Source organism: Gossypium hirsutum, chromosome A02 (assembly GCF_007990345.1).
Source record: "Gossypium hirsutum isolate 1008001.06 chromosome A02, Gossypium_hirsutum_v2.1, whole genome shotgun sequence".
Lineage (NCBI taxonomy): Eukaryota > Viridiplantae > Streptophyta > Magnoliopsida > Malvales > Malvaceae > Gossypium > Gossypium hirsutum.
Window position 1 is genome coordinate 50,040,634 of NC_053425.1, and position 8,983 is coordinate 50,049,616.

General features: G+C 35.3%; 1 non-coding gene across 1 annotated transcript; it reads left to right on the forward strand.

The window, feature by feature from the left end:
- The first annotated feature begins 1,447 nt into the window (after positions 1–1,447).
- On the forward strand, positions 1,448–1,554 carry LOC121216416 (small nucleolar RNA R71). Its single transcript, XR_005912604.1, has one exon. It is a non-coding gene; the product is annotated as a small nucleolar RNA R71 (small nucleolar RNA).
- Positions 1,555–8,983: the final 7,429 nt, after the last annotated feature.

Sequence of the window (8,983 nt, forward strand, 5' to 3'; positions counted from 1 at the left end):
TTCACTTGTACCAACATCAATAACGGTTCTAGCAGTTGCTAAAAAGGGCCTTCTTAGAATTAGAGGTGCGTCGCTACCCTCTTCTATGTCTAGAACAACAAAATTGATAGGGAATATAAATTTATCAATTTTTACAAGTACATCTTCAATGATACCTCTAGAAAATCTGATAGTTTTATCGGCTAACTGAATACTCATCCTAATTTGTTTGGGTTTCCCAAGACCTAGTTGTTTAAACATTTTGTAGGGCATGACATTAATACTAGCCCCTAAATCCTCCAAAGCATTTTTAACATTTAAGTTACCAATTAAAGAAGGAATCGTAAAACTCCTTGGATCTTTCAATTTGTTGTCTAGCTTGTTCTATAGAATGGCTGAGCAAACCGCATTTAACTCCACATGAGACGCTTCATCCAACTTTCATTTATTTGCTAAAAGCTCCTTTAAGAATTTGACTGCGTTTGGCATCTGCGAAAGAGCTTTAATAAACGGTAAGTTAATGTGTAATTTCTTTAATAGTTTAAGGAATTTACCAAATTGTTCATCTGTGCGGTATTTCCTTGTCGCATTAGGGTATGGCACTCGTGGTTTGTACCTTTACTTACCGGTTTCTGCTCATTGTGGTCTACCTCGCTTTTACCTTTACTTATCACAATTCCTTCCTTCGGTTCTGGTTCAGGTTCAACTAACCCTTCCTCGTCTTGGATAGTAATTGTTGAGTTGTTCCCTTGGGTTAAATTCAGTGTTACTCAGTAGGCTACCTTGTGGTCGTTCAGAAATCAATTTGGCGAGTTGGCCTATCTGAGTTTCGAGCCCTTGGATCGACGCCTGTTGATTCTTAAGTGTTGTTTCGGTATTTTGAAAGCGAATTTTCAACACTGAGATAAGCTTTGTTAGCATCTCCTCAAGGTTCGGCTTCTTTTCCTGTTGGTAAGGTGGTTTTTGGAAGCCTGGAGGTGGTGGTGGTCTTTGATTCCCCTAGCCTCCCCGTGAGAAATTTGGGTGGTTCCTCCATCCTGCATTGTAAATGTTACTATAAGGATTATTTTGAGGTCAATGATTATTACCCATATAATTTAATTGCTCGCTTTCCATGATGTGGTCATAAGGTGGGTATTCTGAATTGCTCGTCCCTCCTCCACTTACATTGCATTGCATTACTGGGTGAACCTGTAAAGAACCAAGAAAACCATCAATTTTTCTATTCAAAAGTTCTACTTGATTAGAGAGCATGGTGACCGAATCGATGTTAAAAACATCAGCTGCTTTCATTGGCTTTGTCTTCATGACTTGCCACTAATAATTATTCAGTGACATCTCTTCTATAAATTCATAAGCATCCTCAGGTGTCTTATTATTGATAGTCCCACCAGCAGCTGCGTCAACCATCTATCTAGTTGAAGGATTCAGGCCATTGTGAAAAGTTTGAACCTGTAGCTAGAGTGGTAGCCCATGGTAAGGGCACCTTCTCAACAGATTCTTGTATCTCTCCCATGCATCGTAGAGTGTTTCTAGACCCATCTACACAAAAGACGAGATATCATTCCTTAACTTAGCCGTTTTAACCGGCGAAAAATATTTTAGTAAAAACTTTTCGGTCATTTGTTCCCAAGTAGTGATTGACCCTCGTGGTAATGAGTTCAACCACTATTTAGCCTTATTCCTTAATGAAAAGGGAAATAACCAAAGATGAATGGCATCATTAGAAACGCCATTGATTTTAAATGTGTCGCAAAACTCCAGAAAATTTGCCAAGTGATTGTTTGGATCCTCATCCTACAAACCATCAAACTGAACAAATTGTTATATCATTTGAATCGTGTTAGGTTTCAGTTCAAAATTATTTGCAGCAATAGCAGGCCAAACTATACTTGACTCAGTTCCTATTAAATTCAGTTTAGAATAATCATAAATAATGTGCGGAGTAGGATACTAATTTACTGGATTAGCAGCAATCGCTGGAGGTAGCGGATTTTTCTTGATTTTCAGCCATCTCCTCGGTTGTGGTTTGAGTATCGTCCTTTTGCTCTTCTCTGTGTATCTTAAGCTTCGTCTTATTTCTCTTCGGTTTCTGCGAGCTGTGCGATCGATCTCACTATCAAAAAGTAATGGTCCTGAAGGGTTTCTTCTGGTCATAAACTAGAAAAACCTGTCAGAAGCGAATAAAAGAAAAAATTAGAAAAGAAAATAAAAATTTAAATTGCAAATAAAGTAAAATGGATAAAGTAATAAAAATCGAGTGTTCCTAATATCTTAGTTTCCTGGCAACGGTGCCAAAAACTTAATACATGATATTCACGACAGGTTTTGAAAATTTATAATTAATCGTTCTTGAAACTAACTATTATCACGATGAAGGCGAGTGTACCTATCGAACAGTAGTATAGCTTTAGCAAGACCAGATTGTCGAACCCAAAGGAACCAAGAGTACTAGTAATTACTTTCTTTTTATTATCTAGCCTAAAAAATTAAGGGATTTGTTTATCTAAACCAATTAACAAAACTAAGGGTTCATAGAGAGAAAATTGGGAAAAAGCTTTTTGGAAAACTTTGATTGATTAAGACAATACCCAAGGAAAAATCCACCTAGACTTCACTTGTAATTTAACTCTGAATCAGACGATTTATTCATTTGACTTGATCCGTAGAAATCCCTAAGTTATATTATTATCTCTCTCGAGACTAATAACGTCTAAACCTAGGTTGATTAATTGAAATCTCTTTCTAATTAACACTGTAACGCCCCGTACCCGAGACCGTTACTGGAGTCGAACACGGGGTGTTAACGGACTTAATTCATTTGCTTACACAGTTCATTTTAAAATTTCCAGACAAGCTGGCTAACTGCATCACAGTCACTTTAAAAATCATATCTCGAGTTCCAAAACTCGAAAACTGATTCCGTAAATTTTTCCTGAAACTAGACTCATATATCCATCTACAAATTTTTTTCTAGAATTTTTTGTTGGGCCAATTAGTACAGTTTATTAATTAAAGTCTCCCCTGTTTCAAGGTTCGACTACTCTGACCTTCATGCATTACGACTTAGATATCTCCCTGTACAGGGCTTCAATACTTATGCCATTTGTTTCTAATGAAACCAGACTCAAAAAGGAATCGGTAAATATAGAGAATGACTTCTAATTATCTCTGGTTAATTTATAGTGAATTTCCAAAGTCAGAACAGGGGACCCAGAAATCATTCTGGCCCTGTTTCACGAAAACTTAAACATCTCATAAAATACGGCTCATATGGTCATTCCGTTTCTTTCATATGAAAATAGACTCATCAAGATTCGATTACATAATTTATTCATTATTTAATTACATTTATACTATTTTTGGTGATTTTTCAAACTCACATCACTGCTGTTGTCAGCATCTAGTTTAAGGTAAATTTCATCTATTTCATAGTTTTCCATGAATCAACTAGCCATTTGTCATACATAGCACCAAAATGATCGTGATTAACCATTCCAATGGCTAATCATTACCAAGCATTTCCATACCACTCAATGAACAATATACAAAATGATTATAATGCTATGCTCAAAATATATATAAGCCATTTTCGCATGGCTATCCGAATATATACATTACCAAAAGGTACTTGATTAACAACAAAGGTCAGTCCTATACATGCCATTATCAAAGTTCAACTAAAAGAGTACCAAAAGGGCTTTGATAGTGTGGACGACTTCGACTTTGACACTCCCGAGTCCGATAGCTGACGAACAAAATCTATAAAATAGAGAATCAAAGCAACAGAATAAGCATTTTAATGCTTAGTAAGTTTAAGTAATGAAATTATTTACGACTAAAGTATAGCGTTCATATGACTAAATGAATAATTGCATATACGCATATTCCCAAAATCATACTTACTTCACGCTTCAACCAGTATATTCATACACAGGGGATCAAACCTAACTAAGGCCGGAAGTTTATTAATCAATTGAGCGAATACTATTTAAAAGGAATCAACTTTCCGATGCATATACGAAACATACCTTATCGTTTGGATTTTATGAGCGTATTAATTGAAATTATTACAGCAAGATCGCTCATTTCCAAACCCAAGTACCTTCGGGATTTAGCCGGATATAACAACTCGCACAAATGCCTTCGGGACTTAGCCCGGATATAGTAACTCGCACAAATGCCTTCGGGACTTAACCCGGATATAGTAACTCACACAAATGCCTTCGGGACTTAACCCGGATATAGTCACTAGCACAAATGCCTTCGGATCTTAGTCCGGTTATCATCCGAATAATCATGCACATATATCAATAAATCATAACACATCTATATTTCATTTTCATTACTAGAATTCAAACACAAGACACTTATCAACCATTACCATTTTCGGCTCAATAGCCACATACAAAGGGCATGATTTTGATTCGCTTTATAACATGATCTCTATACGCATTCGGCTGCCCGTCATAAGTATAAGCCAATTACCTCAATATATAATTCAAGTAGAATCATTATATCACCGTTTATTTGTTATGCTTATATGTCATGACTTAATCAAATCATAAACTAAGTTCCATTACTCGAAGACTTACCTCGGATGTTGTCGAGCGACTTCAACGGCTATTCAATTACTTTTTCCTTTCCTTTATCAGATTTAGTTCCCCTTTTCTCTTGAGCTTAATTTAACAAATAAATTGATTTAATCATTTTGAACATCAAAGAGAAATTCAAGGTACTTAGCCCATATATACATTAGACATTAGAGTCATATATATATGAAATCATGAATCAAATTCAACATATTAGCCAATATTCTCCTTTAGCCGATTATCTAAGTCAAGATAAAATCATCAATATGCTTACCTATAGCTGAATGTGCAACATTAATCTATCACTATCACCTACATCCTTAATTAAAGGTCGAATATATGCAACATCAATCTATGTATTCATTCATGTGGTCGAATATACATATTCCAATATGGTATCATTTCCATTTCATTTAACACTTAACATTTACCACATATCAATTAACCAATTTTGTTTATAATTACAAAACTCTTCATCTATTCATGCTCTCATATTCGGTCATCCATACCTATACTAACCATATAACTAAATAATTTTAAGTTTAAACATAAATACAACATTTTAGCACCATGGCCGAACACCTCATGAAGTTACTAAGACCCATCCTTTTCAAATTCTCACACACACTCACATCCAATCCTTTTTATTAAGCACTCAAACTCAATCATCTTCATGCCTCATCACCACAACATCAAACACCAACCAAGAAAGACAACATCCATGGCCAAGTATCATCTCCATCAAATAGCAAAAATTTAAACCATGGGCTAGGTAGAATTCAAACTAACAACTAAAAATATGCATGAATTTCATGGAATAACATCAAACATACCTCAACCTAGTTACAAGCATGGCCGAACTTCTTCAAACCTTTCTTTCTTTCTTTTACTTGTTTTTTTTTCGGCCAAGAAGAACCAAACTCTCACTTTGTTTTCATCACCCCCCCAATTTCCATTACTTTATTACTAACCTTTTATTTTATTATTTCTAACACAAAATATTAACACATAATGTTTATAAGATGTTTTAACCCATAGCATGGCTGTCCGCTACCTAAAATTTTGGGTAATTTGACATGCAAGTACAAGCATTTTCTAACATGCATTAATAAATCCTTATAGGTTAACCTATCACATTTCAAAAGTATCACACATAAGTCCTATTAACTAAATTCACATGCAATCGACTAAATCGAAGCTTAAAACTTTCACACATTCATATTCACATATTTTAGACAATAAATATTATATTCAAATACTTCGGTGACTCGGTTCAGCGGTCCCGAAACCATTTTCTGACTAGGGTCAATTTAGGGCTGTCACAAACACCCTAGTGTTGCATTAACTTGATCTATGGACTCCTTTATTAGGTTTGTAATATCTCAAATTAGGGCCTAATCAAAATAGTGGTTTCGGGACCACAAATCCAAGATAGAAATAATTATTTTATAATTATTTTGATGTCTATAATATGATTGCATGATTGTGTGAAAATTTCGTGAAGAAATTCTATGCATAAAGTGCTTAATTTGAAATTAGGGACTAAATTGAATAAGTTGTAAAACTTGCATTCCAGAAGCTTTTAGTATGAAATCGCTTTGGAATATTAATTAGGAGGTCTTAAATAGAAATTTAACCAATTTCTAAGATTTTGGACAAAAATGGGCTTGTACATGAAAAATTACAAAAAAAGGCATTAAAGGCATTTTTGTCATTTGGTAAATATAGTCATTAAAAAGGGAAAAATAACAAAAAAATGGACTCATCTTCTCCATAAGGGCTGCCAAATTTTGCTTGTCACCATAGCTAGGGTTTTCAACATTTTTAAGCCTTGATTGTAAGTGATTTTCATGCCTGTTTTTAATGCTCTTTTCGATTTTAAAATCTAGAAAGCATGTTCTATCATTTTCTAGCAGTATTTTGAGCTAGGATGCATGTATGAAAATTTACCCATGTGTGACATAATTGTATTTTGATGAATAATGAAGGAATATGATGGTTTGATGTGTGTTTAACAACTTTTACCTAGTAGTTTTATGTGAAAACACCTAAAAAGGGACTTAATTGTAAAAAGGGTAAAATTGATGGTAAAAATCTAATTTAATTTCTATCCGAGCCCGTATTAGGGGCTGTTTTGATGAATGTGTTTATTGAATAAATTAATTTGGCATTTTAGATCAACAGAAACAAGATACAAGTCGTGATCGAGGGAAAAATAAAGTTTACGAGGAATAGGCTCGATTTCTAACATTTTGTACCGAAGTAAGTTCATGTGTAAATGTAGTAACATAATTGTCATTTTAAGTAATTTAATGTTATTTATATGATATGATGATTATTATCATGAAATATTATTGTTTGTGGTTATTATTGAGTAATATGCAAATTATGTGAGCTACTTAATAAATATGAAATGCTACCAAGTATCGGTTCCGACATTCCGTGGAAGACGGCAAAGATGTGTGATTGAGGAAAATCCCGTTTGAACCTTGGGAGTAGATTAGGATACAAGTGACATGTCACTAGGATATTTGAGTTTCGAACTCGTTGAGTTGAGTCTGAGTTCGTGAGATGTAACTAGGCATCCGAACTCATTGAGTTGAGTCTGAGTTCACTTATGGATGCGAACGCTCGAGCTCGTTGAGTTGAGTCCGAGTTCACTTATGGCCGGGTTACATAGTAGCTTGGCTACATAATTTCCGCAGGCTATTGAGTTTGTCTAGCTACAGGTATGGCACTTATGTGCATGCAATCCGTGTATCCAAATTATATTCTGATGTGTTCAACGGGTGAATCTTAAGTGAATAAGGAGAATACTTAAAACGAAGCTGACATGTTGGTAAGAATGGTGAATGAGAAAATTAGACAGGTATGCATTAAACCCTCGGGTTGAGAACTTGGTATGATGAAATCGTGGTAAGATAGTAAATGCAAATGCAACATGAATGTCTTGGTGATATTTATGCAAATGATATTTTATATTGGATTGCATGATTATGTTACTTGCTATTTGCATGTGAACTTACTAAGCATTTATGCTTACTCCCTCCTTTTCATTCCTTGTAGTTTTCAAAAGCCAGATCGGAAATCGGGAACAGTCGGAGGCTCGCTCACACTATCCATGGACCATTTTGGTATAGTGGCTTGTATATTTTGAGTATGGCACGCATAGCATTATAATCATTTTGTGTATATGATCTTATTATATGGCTATTGGGTGGTAAGGAAATGTTTTGTAACACCCCGAACCCGAGGCCGTCGCCGGAGTTGAACACGAGGTGTTAACAGACTTCAAACCACTTATTAAAATTTTTCCAGACAAGCTGTCAATCTGCGTACTAGTCACTTTAAAAATCATATCTTGAGCTCTGGAACTCAAAATCCAGTTCCGTGAGTTTTCCCTGAAACTAGACTCATATTCCCATCTACATATTTTTTTCTAGAATTTTTGGTCGGGCCAATTAGTACAGTTTATTAGTCAAAGTCTCCCATGTTACTGGGGTCGACTACACTGACCTTTGCGCATTACGACCTGGATATCTCCCTGTACAGAACTTCCATACTGATGCCGTTTGTTTCTATAGAAACTAGACTCAGAGAGGAATCTATAAATATATGGTATGACTCCTAATTATCTCTGGTTAATTTATAATGAATTTCCAAAGTCGGAGCAGGGAATCCAGAAACCGTTCTGGCCCTGTCCCACGAGAACCTGATTATCTCTTAACATACTGTCCATATGATCCTTTCGTTACTTCTATATGAAAATAGACTCATCGAACTTCGATTACATAATTTATTCATCAATTAATTCCACTCCTACTATTTTTAGTGATTTTTCAATCTCATGTCACTGCTGCTGCCAGCATCTGTTACGAAAGCAACTATGCCCACTTCGTGTTTACTCCTTGATCTAACTAATAATTCATCATGCATATCACAAATTATGATCATGACTAACCATGCCAAAGGCTAATCATTGTCAAACTTCCCCCTACTACACTATTGCCATATCATGAATTTTAACACCAAAATAATCAACCATGACGTATGGCATAAAAAGGTCGAATTATCAAGATTTGCGACCTAACGTATGAATCCAAACCCAACCGAACATTTATGCCATTTTCGCATGGCTAAAAGGTTACATACCAAAGTTCAAACACAACATAATAGCCTATACATGCCGAAATGTTCTCCTAAGCCAACTAAGAAGAAAGTACCAAAACTTGCTATCCGGTGTGATGACTTCGATGACGGCCCGACCACGCAAAAAGAGACGAGTCCAAGAAACCTAGTATGGGTGACAAGGAAACACCGAGTGAGTTTATAACTCAGTAAGTCATAAGCAATACACTACCATCCATTAATAACATTATCACAAGAGGAAACAAAATGGAACGAGGCTAGTT